This window comes from Antennarius striatus, chromosome 19, assembly GCF_040054535.1.
Source record: "Antennarius striatus isolate MH-2024 chromosome 19, ASM4005453v1, whole genome shotgun sequence".
Taxonomy (NCBI): domain Eukaryota; kingdom Metazoa; phylum Chordata; class Actinopteri; order Lophiiformes; family Antennariidae; genus Antennarius; species Antennarius striatus.
The window spans coordinates 15,090,899-15,104,690 of NC_090794.1; the positions used below are offsets into that span (position 1 = coordinate 15,090,899).

At 47.8% G+C, this 13,792-nt stretch overlaps 1 long non-coding RNA gene across 2 annotated transcripts; it reads right to left on the reverse strand.

Moving 5' to 3' along the window:
- Positions 1-232: 232 nt before the first annotated feature.
- Positions 233-8,137, reverse strand: LOC137613733 (uncharacterized). Of its 2 annotated transcripts, none has more exons than XR_011038978.1 (3): positions 7,958-8,137; positions 7,123-7,882; positions 233-453 (listed from the first exon to the last, which is right to left on the reverse strand). It is a non-coding gene; the product is annotated as an uncharacterized lncRNA (long non-coding RNA). The 2 variants fall into 2 exon arrangements; XR_011038979.1 differs by lacking the exon at positions 233-453 and having other exon boundaries at positions 7,029-7,718; positions 7,800-7,882.
- Positions 8,138-13,792: the final 5,655 nt, after the last annotated feature.

Consider the following 13,792-nt stretch of genomic DNA (forward strand, 5'->3'; position numbering starts at 1 on the left):
CAACAAACAAAATATAATAAACTGCATACCTCTACTATACTGTTAATTTAAGTATTGTGTGGCGGGAGCGGAGTATGGGGTGGTGAGGAATACCGGAATTGAGTCGACAACGCCACCTGGGGAATTGCACCCCAGGAAATCCTGAACTCAGATTGATCACACAGGTCCGTTATACCACTGGGGCGAGACTGTTTTCCATTAAAACAAACAAATTTTTATTAACAAAAGAATTAAAATAATACAATATGTGGCACACACCAGTTATGCCGTACTATAGGGTGAGCACTGGGGTCAAAAGGAAATAAGGGCTGGGGCTCCAGGCTTACCAAGCGGCAGGGACAACCAAAATCAAACGAATCACCCAGTGACACTGCACACACTCAAACCAAAAAAAGGGATCGTGAAGAACGCGCCACCACCAAGGATAAAACTGCCGCTGTCAGCCCGCAGCACCTAACAGAAAAGGAAAAACAATTAAAACAACAGAACAGCACAAACTGGTGTGGACTAAATGATAATTCACATTATTTAAATATACAAACTAATTCAATAAACTAATGGTAAATAACAAAATGTAACTGAGAATGAATTAACCAAAATAAGAACAGAACCAAAATAAAGAACCAAATGAACAAAAGGAAAGTCAAAGAGCCAAATAATCCAAAATCAAATGTGCCATACTTCAATAAAATGGTTAAGAGGGCCAGTATGAAATAAAACCTGTATAAAAGGGCCAAGACTAAGCCATTATAAAAAGGCCAGGGCTAATGAGAAGAGCCAGGGCTAATGAGAAGAGCCAGGGTAGCAGCGTGGCCCAAGGAGTAGTGGTCCGTGGTGTCCTGTAATGGCCAGCGCGCCGCAAGCACAGCACACCCCAGGCAACGGGAGGATGTGCGTCTCAAACACGCCTGGGGTACACAGCCAGAGCGGGCAGGTAGACAGACGCGCTGAGCAGAGCTCCACACAGGTCAGCCCCTCTCCCTCGGCCCCCGACAGCCAGCCACACTGGGCGAGACGGTTGGGTACCTAAATGGCGACCACACGACAGGTTCAAACCACCCAAATGGGAAGCCGTCTGGGGAAACTGAGCTGCCGATGCCACGCCAAACAATTTGCGGCCACGCTGAGCCACAGCCACTACGGGAGTGCATGAGGAGCAGGAGAGCGGGCGCGACCGCACGCACCTGAATATAACAGTGTGCGTAGCACCGCCCCCCCCATCAGTGCGCCACAGCTGTGCGTAAAAGGCTGACACAGTGCCAAACAGTGACAGGGAGGGAAATAGCCTCTGGCTACACCTACCCCCACTTTTTGAATCGTCGGCCCGACGACGTGTGCAAGAAGCTGGAGCTAACACCAAGGCCGGAAAATGGCTAGCTGGGTGTTGGACACTGGACTAGCGGCAACACCAACAGCACCATCACTGCGACCAGCAGACCGGGGGAGATTATGTACATTTGAGTGGTGACCAGCAGTGCAGCGAGCAGTCCTGCGCAGGGCCTGCTGACTTGTACTTGGTTGATCATTTGGAGACGAAGGAGTTGGCAACCAGAGATTTTCAGGCACTGGAGAGATTGGCGGCGCGAGCGGGGCTGGCAAATGGGTCACGACAGAGGTGCCTGGGGGACATGAAGCGACAGCTACAGGTGGTGGACGGGGTGTTTCAGGAAGCAAGACCCACAAGTCACCATCGCTCGAAGACTCATCTGGTGCGGCCAGGGCAGGCGGAGTGGACACCTCCAATGAAGGAGGTGCAGCCTCAGGCCGGACCACTGCCTTTAGCATGTCCCGATGCACGTTTCGAACCTTGTGCAGGTCATTCACCGGGGCAACAGTGTAAACCGTTCCTTCACTAATAGGAGCCCTTACCACTTGGTGGACGACTGAGCTCCAGAGATCTTGGATCTTCTGGCGCCCCCTACCGCTGTGGTCCCTCACATACACCAACTGGCCCACTGAAAGAGGCACCTCCCGAACACGTTGGTCGTGTCGCTCCTTTCGTTTGTCAGCCGCTGCGAGCAACCGCTCACGGGCACCCTCAAAAGCAACCTTGAGTCTGGCTTGATGTTCCACCACCCAATCCTGTACATTGCCTGGTTCTGGATCATCAACTCTACCAAGGAGGAAGTCTACAGGAAGCCGAGGTTCCTGCCCAAACATCAAGTAAAACGGAGACTCGCCCGTACCCTGGTGAGGAGTGGTGTTATAACAAAATAGAACCTGAGGCAAACAGGAGGCCCAGTCATGTTTCCGTGTTACTGGAAGAGTCCGAAGGAGGTTATGCAGAGTTCGGTTAAACCGCTCGCATTGGCCGTTACCTGCCGGATGGTATGGGGTAGTACGGGATTTTGCAACACTGTACAAGGAGCAGAGCTGGCTAATTAACAAACTCTCAAAACACCTTCCCTGATCCGAATGAAGGCGGCTCGGAACGCCAAACTTGTAAAACCACTCGGAGATCAGCACCTGTGCAACAGTGGAGGCCCGCTGATCACGTGTTGGGACAGCCACAGTAAATTTACTGAACACGTCAGTCATAACCAGGACATTTTCATACCCGTTTCGAGAAGGCTCCAACAGCGTGAAATCTATGGCCAAGATCTCATTAGGTCGGGAGGCAAGCAAGCGGCCCATGAAGCTGTGAGTCCTAGGTCCAGAGTCCTTGGCGACCTGGCAGCGCTCGCATGCCAAGACCCACTGCTTGAGGTCAGCAGACATGTTTGGCCAATAGCAACGCTGTCTGACCAAGTCTGTTGTTCTTTCAATGCCCTGGTGACCGTGTTCTTGGTGGAGCTGGTTCAAGGTCTCCTGCTTTAGAACTGCAGGCAAGATAAGTTGGAGACACCCTTCTCCCCCGTCTGAGCGGAAGACCTGACGAAAAAGTACCCCATCTTTTTCCACCAAACGGTCCCATTGACGCAACAGAACCAGGGCTTCCTTAGAAAGTTGCTGGCGCTCATCCCAGTTTGGTCGTACCTTACGTCGCCAAAATGGCAACACCGTCTTTAGGAGGGGATCATCCTCCTGCAAGGACTGGAGGTCAGCAACAGAATGAGAGGGGAGAACAGAAACCATATGCTGAGTGGTTGACACTACAGGGCCTAGGTTAGAGTCAAGCTGAAAATCAGCTGGAACTGCAGTACCAGGCAAAGACTCAGTCCCATGGAGGGGACCATGCACATACTGTCGTGACAGCGCATCGGCATTCTTGTTGCTACGGCCAGAACGATACTTGATGTCGAAATCAAAAGCGGCAAGTTGCGCAGCCCAACGCTGCTCCGTGGCCCCAAGTTTTGCAGACTGGAGATAACTCAATGGGTTGTTATCAGTGTAGACAATACATTTATGCCCCAACAAATATTCCCGGAATTTCTCGGTCATGGCCCACTTGAGCGCAAGGAATTCCAGCTTCATAGAGCTGTAGTTGGACATGTTGCGCTCAGTGGGCCGCAGACCCCTGCTGGCGTAGGCCACCGGTCGGACACCGCTGTCAGTCTCCTGGGAGAGGACAGCACCAAGGCCACTATGACTTGTATCGACTTCCAGAATAAAGGAGCGTGAAAAGTCGGCATAGGTGAGGACCGGGGCAGACAGCAACTTTGCCTTTAAGGCCTCAAAGCTGTCTTCACACTGAGCTGTCCACGCAGCTTGCAGATCCTGACCAGACCTCCTCTTTGACTTGGTGCCTGCCAACTCGGCCACCAGTCGATGCAAGGGAGCTGCCAGCTTGGCAAAGCCCTCTACAAAACGCCGATAGTAACTGACGAAACCTAAAAAGGAGCGCAGTTCGGACACATGGCTGGGGCGCCGCCAGTTAGCCACCGCTTCAATTTTCTTGGGGTCTGTGGAGACCCCCTGGCTTGAAATCACATGCCCCAGGTAACCAACCTCCCGCTGAAAGAATGCACATTTTTCAAGCTTTGCCTTTAGGCCCTCCTTCTGAAGTCGCCCGAGCACCATTTCCAGCCGCTGCAGATGTTCTTCAACAGAGGAGGAATATACGATGATGTCATCCAGGTAAAGCAGTAAGGACTGACACTGCTGATCACCAAACATCCTCTGCATCAGCCGCTGGAACGTGCCTGGGGCATTACACAAACCAAAAGGCATGCGGTTAAACTCGAAAAGGCCAAAAGGTGTACAGAAGGCGGTTTTAGGCCGGTCTGGCTCAGATACGGCAACCTGGTTATAACCACTGGCCAGATCAATCGTGGAAAACCAGCGGGCCCCTGAAAGTGCATCCAGGCTCTCCTCGATACGAGGCAAGGGGAATGCATCCTTCCTGGTTTTGCTGTTCAGGAGGCGGTAATCCACACAGAGACGCAAACTGCCATCCTTCTTCCGGACCAACACTATGGGTGACGCATAGGGGCTGCTGCTCTCCCTAATGACCTCAGATTCTAACAGTTGGTTAATATGAGTCTTCACGGCCTCGTATTCCGATGGAGGAATGCGCCTATACCTCTGCTTAACCGGAACGTTATCCAGTAGCGGTATCTCATGTGAAATGAGGTTGGTGCAGCCCAGGTCACCATCATGGGCAGAAAACACCGAGTAGTACTTGTGCAACAATGACTTTACACTGGTCTGCTCCTGATCAGTCAGTGCAGACAGGTCAAGTGACTCTACCTTACTTAACACTGAGGGGAGCACGGTTTGGGAGGAAACAGTTGCCAACATGGACTCCTCCTCTGTCACACCAGCAGGCAAGCTGACAACCTGAGCAACTCCTAAGGTGCCAAGACCAGTCCGTGGGTAAAGGAGAACCTCAGTTGTCCCAACATTAACTATAGGGACATACACTGTACCCCGGACGACCTGTACCAAGCAAGGAGATGCCAGCAGACCAGCAGGCAGACCACCTTCAGGAGGCTCAAACAATACGCTTTGGCCAGAAAACCGTTCAGAGCAGGTGCTAGCAACCAACTTCATCATCCCCCCAGGTATGCGCACGGCTCGTCTGCCCCGAACCCGCACAGCACCTGTAGGGCTTTCTGGGGCTGGGCTGACTGACTGATGGCACTTCTGCAAAGCTGCAATGATTGGGCCAGGTGCCTGTGAGACCGAAGGAGAATCAAAAAGAGAAGGGCCGAATGTACCAAAGAGATCTCTATAACATCGGCGAAGCACATTCATTCCCAGGATTCCAGGAACAGAAGAGATGGCACCTGGGGGGTCTTTAACAACAAGGATCCCACAGCGAGGCATCACCTTGCCACAAAGTTCTACGTCGAGCTCCAAGTAGCCGATGTATGGAATTGCCAGGCCGTTAGCTGCTCGCAGCTGTAGCCAGTGGCAAGAATGAAGGCGATCATGGCCCCAAGGTGCAAACCGCTCCAGAAAGAAGCTCTCTGTAATGGTAGACACCATGGATCCTGTGTCCACCAAGCAGGAGACAGTGACTCCCCCAATGGAGACATCAATGTTAGGACAAGAAGCAACCAATTCAGCTGCTGCACCTCCCTGTGAGCCTAAAGACTCCCCAGCTGAGCTGTGGCTCGACAGCTCAGCGGGCTTCAGTTTTCCGACAGATGGGAAGAATGTGGGCGTCCCACAGTATTTGCATTTAACCCAGCAACAGAATTAGCCCTGGCTCGAGGGGGAGCCCGCTCTCCATCACACTCACGAGCAAAATGGCCAGGCTGCTGGCACCTCCTGCAGATTACAGGGCCATTGCGAGGAGCCCGACCTTGGGGGCGAGAAGCCCCAAGGGAGGCTACAGTCTGCGTGAGACGATTAAGCTGCTCCTGTTGGCGTTCCAAGAGATCCATCAGCTCACCGAAACCTGGGCCCTGTGAAGTGACAGTAGGAGTTGGCTGAACACAACCCTGCACTCCGTACTGCAGGCCATAAGCTGATGGCAAGGAGAAGCTGCGGCCCCTAGCACCCCCTGGAAGACCTTCCCTCTCCCACCGGATAGCCTCACCCCGTAGTTCCAACAGGGTGGCAGTGGGCTGCCTGCGAGAAAACTGTTTAAGTTCCCTCCGGAGAGAACTATCAAGAACATGCTCAGTAAATTGATCACGAAGGAGAACATCGGCATTGGGCATCCCATCAGGTGCACACTGTTTGACCTTGGCCATCAGAGCCATAAGAGCCAAGGAGAACTCCAGGAGCGTCTCTCCCTCAAGTTGGTGACGAGAGAAGAAAGCTTGCTGTAGATTGACATAGGACTGAGGACAGCCATATAGCTCCTTTAAGATGGCGAGTACCCGGGATGGGTCTCCTCGCTCTGCACTAGATCGAAATTTGATCTCCTCCTTCGCTTCTCCCTCCAAATGATCAAAGATGAAAAAGGCTTGGTCAGCAGCAGAAAGGTGGCGGGCCCGCACACACGCCTGCACTTCTTCTACCCATTCAGCTATCCCAATACCGGTCTTACCATTGAACATGGGACACTTCCGTTCTCTTGGTATTAGCACCAGCCGCTCGAGAGCAGCAGTGGCACCTCCTGCAGATGGGACATGACTGTCGTGGGCGGAGGAAGAGGAGCCGGCCCCGCCAGAGCCCGCCATGGGAGCAGCCCGCTCCTGACGAAGTCGCTCATTGTCCGCCTTAAGCTGCAACACCAGCTCCTTAAGCTGCTGCACCTCCTCCTCCATGCTGACGGCGGGTACGCTGCACCAAACCCTAACTACTAACAAAAAAAAATTTGGATCCTAGGACAACACTGCTGCCCTGGCTCTCACTAGCAACACAAATATACCAAAGAAGGGGGGGGGGGAACTAATAACAAAAAGGAAAACAAGTCTCTGCCCCTTTAAATGTGGTATCCTGCCGACAACGCCAGAATGTGGCGGGAGCGGAGTATGGGGTGGTGAGGAATACCGGAATCCTGCCGACAACGCCAGAATGTGGCGGGAGCGGAGTATGGGGTGGTGAGGAATACCGGAATTGAGTCGACAACGCCACCTGGGGAATTGCACCCCAGGAAATCCTGAACTCAGATTGATCACACAGGTCCGTTATACCACTGGGGCGAGACTGTTTTCCATTAAAACAAACAAATTTTTATTAACAAAAGAATTAAAATAATACAATATGTGGCACACACCAGTTATGCCGTACTATAGGGTGAGCACTGGGGTCAAAAGGAAATAAGGGCTGGGGCTCCAGGCTTACCAAGCGGCAGGGACAACCAAAATCAAACGAATCACCCAGTGACACTGCACACACTCAAACCAAAAAAAGGGATCGTGAAGAACGCGCCACCACCAAGGATAAAACTGCCGCTGTCAGCCCGCAGCACCTAACAGAAAAGGAAAAACAATTAAAACAACAGAACAGCACAAACTGGTGTGGACTAAATGATAATTCACATTATTTAAATATACAAACTAATTCAATAAACTAATGGTAAATAACAAAATGTAACTGAGAATGAATTAACCAAAATAAGAACAGAACCAAAATAAAGAACCAAATGAACAAAAGGAAAGTCAAAGAGCCAAATAATCCAAAATCAAATGTGCCATACTTCAATAAAATGGTTAAGAGGGCCAGTATGAAATAAAACCTGTATAAAAGGGCCAAGACTAAGCCATTATAAAAAGGCCAGGGCTAATGAGAAGAGCCAGGGCTAATGAGAAGAGCCAGGGTAGCAGCGTGGCCCAAGGAGTAGTGGTCCGTGGTGTCCTGTAATGGCCAGCGCGCCGCAAGCACAGCACACCCCAGGCAACGGGAGGATGTGCGTCTCAAACACGCCTGGGGTACACAGCCTGGGATTTACACAGGGATGTTAATGAGCTGGTGCGTGGAAACACAGCAAACGAAGGCGGACAAAGCGCAAACTAACATACCAGAGCGGGCAGGTAGACAGACGCGCTGAGCAGAGCTCCACACAGGTCAGCCCCTCTCCCTCGGCCCCCGACAGCCAGCCACACTGGAACAGGTGGAGATCGTGTCACCACAGTGCGCATTACGCACCCACAGGAGGGAAAGATGGCAGGGTGCTTACCTGGGCGAGACGGTTGGGTACCTAAATGGCGACCACACGACAGGTTCAAACCACCCAAATGGGAAGCCGTCTGGGGAAACTGAGCTGCCGATGCCACGCCAAACAATTTGCGGCCACGCTGAGCCACAGCCACTACGGGAGTGCATGAGGAGCAGGAGAGAGCGGGCGCGACCGCACGCACCTGAATATAACAGTGTGCGTAGCACCGCCCCCCCCATCAGTGCGCCACAGCTGTGCGTAAAAGGCTGACACAGTGCCAAACAGTGACAGGGAGGGAAATAGCCTCTGGCTACAATTGTAAATACCACACACCAACATGTTGACTATTATGATATTGTAGGACAAACCTAGACACAAATTACTGAGGAGACCTGGAAGTTGTAGTAAAAATCATGTAACTTAATGTAACATACACTTTAATTGACTGGTCAAAGCATATTTCATAATGAGTCAAAATTTCGTCACAGATAGATGTTATAGCATATGTACAACCACATCTGAAGTAGACTGAAGACTGCTGATGTTTTTTTTTTCATTTAGTCATATTGAGGATCTGTCAGGAATAGGTGACACCAGTGCAGGCTAACAGGTTAAGGTTAGGATTATGGTTAGGATTAGGTTTAGATTGGGTTAGAGTTAGTATTAGGGTTAGGATTATAGTTGGGCTAGGATTAGGGTTTGGGTTAGGATTAGGGTTAGTTTAGGGTTTGGGTTCGGATTTGGGGTTAGTGTTAGGCACCTGGCACAGAAAGCTGGTGGAATGCCACCATCTTTTGCCAGTTAAAAATGGATCACTGTGGAGAGAACTTTTTTCAGTGATCTGGGACAGGGATGCCCCTGGCACAGCCCTGCAGAGGATACAGCTCCACCTATAGACAGTACCTGAACCTGCTGTATAACATGCATGAATTTGCTCTGTGAACCAGTGTGACAACTATGACTAACATGGTGATGTAGCTGACACTCCTCTGCATGCACACAAAGAGTTTGTCTGTAAATCCTACAACATCTGTCGTTAAAATGACAGTATGTCACCCAAACAGGGCAGACCGAGAATCATCTCTCTTTCCCTGCTTGTGGGGAGAGGGAGGGACTTCATGTGGATTAAACATCCAACAGAACATTTGTGAGAAAGACTGGACTAGAATTCAACACATGTAGACGATCCCTGCAAAGAGCATTATCTCCATTATTGCCTTCTTCTTCTTCTTTTGGCTTTCCCCTTCAGCGGTCACCACAGCGAATCAGCTGCCTCCATCTAACCCTGTCTTAGATGTCTCCTCTTTGGTTTTCCTCTAGGCCTCCTGCCTGGCAGTTCAAAACTCAGCATCCTTCTACCAATATATTCACTATCTCTCCTCTGGACATGTCCACAGGAGAGATAGATATACATGTACATATATGATAAATCACCCCTTTTTAATAATGTACATATTAAACCACCTTTACCTTGCAGATAACACGATAAATTACAACCTCCCTAAATGTGACCTCTGACTGAAGAATTATGCTGTGCAGCCAGCATGCCCTTGAGATAATCTTGCAGCTGCTAGATAGTAGAGTGGGCCTCCACAGAACATGAAACAATCGTCACAAAGTGAGAATATGAAAAACACCTTGCGTTGTTACCTTCTGATAGGATGAGAGTCAGATCACCCCATGTTTAGTTGACACCTACTAGAATGGATATAAATATTGTGTGTGTATTATGATTCTTTGCACTTAAGCTTGGATTGTTCACCTGTCAGACTTCTGTGCCCAGAAATTTCTGTAATAAAACTTCGAAGAACTTTTCATCTGTTTCCAGTCTTTTTTGTGATGAACATTCTCACTACCCAAGATTAATGAACACAACGAAGGATAATGAAGAACCAGAGTTTTTAGAGAAGAAAAATCCTTCATTTTGTGACCCCGACGTGATCTTGGGCTGAGGTGTTGGTTTGACAGACTGAAACATCAGGCGCCACCAATTGAAAAGGTAAGAGGGCTATTTCTCCTCTAAATTGATCTTCTGTCTGTCAACTGATATTGAACCTAAGGTCCGTCAATTTTTTTCTGATTTGAACTCATATTTTTGGATAAGCTAAATTGTGACTGTGACTGGAAATATTTTTCTGAAAGGCCTGTGTTATTGGTCCTGGTTTAGAGTCCCTGAAGGAACGGGGTTCCTCCTAAAGGGTTGAAAAGCCTTGTCTGGTTGGCGAACCAGTCAAAAAGGGTTTAAAAGTGCCCTGTGTAGGCGGTGTCTTGCCACAAAAAGGTTGAAAATCCCAGAGACCGGTACTGTCTCTAAAACTTTCTGGCAATTGAGAGTCATTGTATGATTTCTTGTGGAAATAAAAGGACTTGAAAGTGCACTATAAATAATAGTGTTGACGTCTAGAGTGTCCAGTAGGTGTACTGTGACTATTTGGCCTAAGAGGTTGTCCGTTCTTTACTATTTGGTAAGGAATCTGTAGGACTAGAATTCCTCGTTTAAATTTGCGCGCTGAGAAATAAAGAAATTTTTGCGTTGAGGAAGTGTGAGGCTCGTGGCTGTCTTGTAGTGAGACAAGACGTTGTCCTCCCCTGTCCAAGAAACACTGTGACTAGTCTGAGGTCTGGGACCTCCGAGTTCTAGGAACTATACTCTGGGAGCATACTGTATATCTGCAGTCGTTTCTGACATTCCAGCTGGCATTTTACTAAAAGACCAAGTTAAATTGGCATTTCAGGCTGCAGTCACACGAGAAAAGTCAAGGAGAATTGCATGCTTGGTTTGACTTGGACAGTAGCTGATATTCGGCTGGTAAAATAAATAAATAAATAAATGCATAAGAAAATCAAGTAAAATATAAGTGTAATATAAGTACATAGAGCAATATAAAAGACAATTTGTAAAATAACACTGAAAAAGGCTGCAGCCAAGTGTAATAATCACCTCATGTGCATGAATCTAAGTTGAATCTAATCTAAATTGAAGCCCTCTTCTGCACACAATGTGTGACTGATAAGCCCATTGAAAGTATATGCATACAAATCAAATAATCTGAATATATAAGCTTGGTATAAAAAAAAAAGAGTTGTTTTGTTTTTGTTCTTATTTTATGAGTGTGGAAAAGTGTTGCTTGGATGTCATAAGTGATGCTGTGTAATTGAGTGTATGACTGTTGAGCTCAGATGTGAATGTGTGTGTTGAAAAAACAAAAAGTCTGTGATTGACTGTGTTTGACTGATATTACATCGTATGTGTTGTAGATGGAATAGTAAAAAGTGCATGAAAGGTGTATTGAAAGTGTGTTTAAAGTGTGTTAAGGCAATAACAAAGTTTAGATTCACGCTATGTTGAGCCGTTAAGGCTGGTGTGATTTGTCAGAGCAGAGGTTTGAAGGTTGGTGCGAGTAGTGAAGGAGAAAGTGCGTAGAGTTAGTTTGTGTGGAGAGATCTGCACACTATGAGGGTCAAGTAGTGACTGGAAGTTAAAATTAGGAAACAGACTGCAGAGGGAGGAGTCAGTAGACACAGACTGGACTTGTCTAAAATATATCTAAGTACAGAAAAGAGATCCTCCTCTTGAGCAAACCCCCCCCTTTACAGCCCTCCCTTCAGAACACACAGACAGAAGAGGGAGATCTTTGTTTGTGTTCTTAAAGGACCAGTCATTACGGTGTAACAGGGTTTCACGTTGTGTTTGTCTTCTGTGAGAAAATCATGGAAGGAGAATTTGATTGTGAGAAGGAATGGTTTGATATGAGAAACATTCCAGATCACCCAGATGGTGTTTTGTTAAAAGAGCAAGTTAAATTAGCTGCCAGTGTTGCTGTTGAAGGGCTGCCCGAGAAAAATTGCGTGAAATGTCAAAAAGATCTGATTGAGTGGTTTGACAAATGTTGTAGTGATGGACAGTTTCCATCACAGTACCCAGAATATTCTGCAACAACACACTGGAGGACTTTTTCATCGTCTCCAGAGCTCTCATCATGCTTAGATAAGTATTTGTTGAACTTGTCTGTTTGTTGAACCTGTCTGTCTGTCTGTCTAGGAAGGGAACAGGCATGTCCCCGTCTCACAAAGAGGACATTCTCCATTCATCAAAGCCTCTTAATGTCAAACAAATGTTGGCTTTTCTTGGTCTTTGCAACTGCTCTCGACATTATGTCCCTGATTTTGCTGAATTCACACGACCACTGCGACAAATGGTTAATGAAAAAGTGATGCGAAATCTGTCTAATACCCTCGAGTGGACCCCGGTGGCAGGAGAAGCGTTCATTGCATTGAAACAACAATTGTCTTCTGCTGCGTCATTGGCTGTCCCAGACTACGCCTCCATATTCTATCTTGATGTTGCTGAAAAGTCCAGCAGTGTTTCTGCTGTATTTTATCAGAAAGGGGAAGGAGGTGTAAGAAATGTGTGCTTGTACGTTTCAACACCACTCGACAGCTATGAAAAATCTCACCCGCTGTGGACATCTTTTACATCAGCTCTGGCCAGATTAGTGCAGAAAACTGCCCAGATCGTTCTGCATCATCCGTTGACTACGATCATCCCACAGTGTGGTTCAGTACGTCTCAAGCCAAATTTCACAATGACTGCAGGAAGACAAAGAAAAATTGAGGTTGCGCTTACTCAACCACACATTATTTTCAACCACAAAGGAGTTAACATGGCAGAAGAAATGTTTGACAAAGAACCACGTCAGTGTGTTCAGAAGGTGTTAGAAGAAAATACCTTAAGACCAGATTTGTATGAATAACCACTAACAAACCCAGACTTGACACTTTTTACAGATGGGTGCTGTTTCAAAGGATCTGACGGACTACAATCAGGTTTTGCGGTAATCCAACAGATACGGGTTGAACGAATCCCAGGTCCTCAATCGGCACAAAGAGCAGAAATCAAGGCGGTAGCAGGGGCACTTGCGATCTCACAAGGTAAAACAGTCAACATTTACACAGATTCGGCATATGCATATGTCACGATACATGTAGCTTTAAGTGAATGACAAAGAAATGATTTCCAGACTGCATCATGTAGTCCAATCAAACATTTTGAGGACATTATGCATTTAAAATAAATACAATGTTACCAACCGCTGTTGCTATCATCAAATGTAAAGCACATTCAAAATCGAATGATTGCATTGCAGCAGGAATTGATGCTGCAGACCGTGCTTGCTAAACGTGTCGCAGGGTACCAGCCGGCACTCCAACTCCAACTCTCAGTGAAGCTGAGAATGACGAACGACAGATTACAGCAGAAGTTGTTCGAGAATGGCAGAAGCAGGCAAGTCCAGAAGAAAGGAGTATGTGGAAGTCGAAAGGGGGCATGAAGGATGAGACAGGAATATGGAGAAAAGAAGGTAAACCAATCCTGCCGCAAAAACAATTGAAACATTTAATCGCAGAAGCCCATGGACCATGCCATGTAGGGACTGATGAAACATTGAGACGACTCAGTTCCTGGTGGCATCAGTTCATGAGAACAATTGTGAAAAGTGAACCGCAGGACCACAGTGTTTGCAGTAGGTATAACAGTATGCCTACAACGAAACCACCACAGGGGGTTCACGATCCGGATGTGAACGCCCCTGGTCAGGTGATTTCAATTGATTTCACTGACATGATTAAATCAGTGTCAGGCTACCGCTATCTGTTGGTGATAGTGGACTCATTTTCAGGGTGGCCAGAAGCTTATCCCTGCAGAGCAGAAACAGCTGCTACTGTTGTGAAACATCTTGTGAATCATTATATTCCAACTCATGGGTTTCCTAGTAAAGTTCGATCAGACAATGGAACTCATTTCAAAAACAAACACCTTCAGGATGTTGAAAGTATGCTGGGTTTGAAGCATCACTT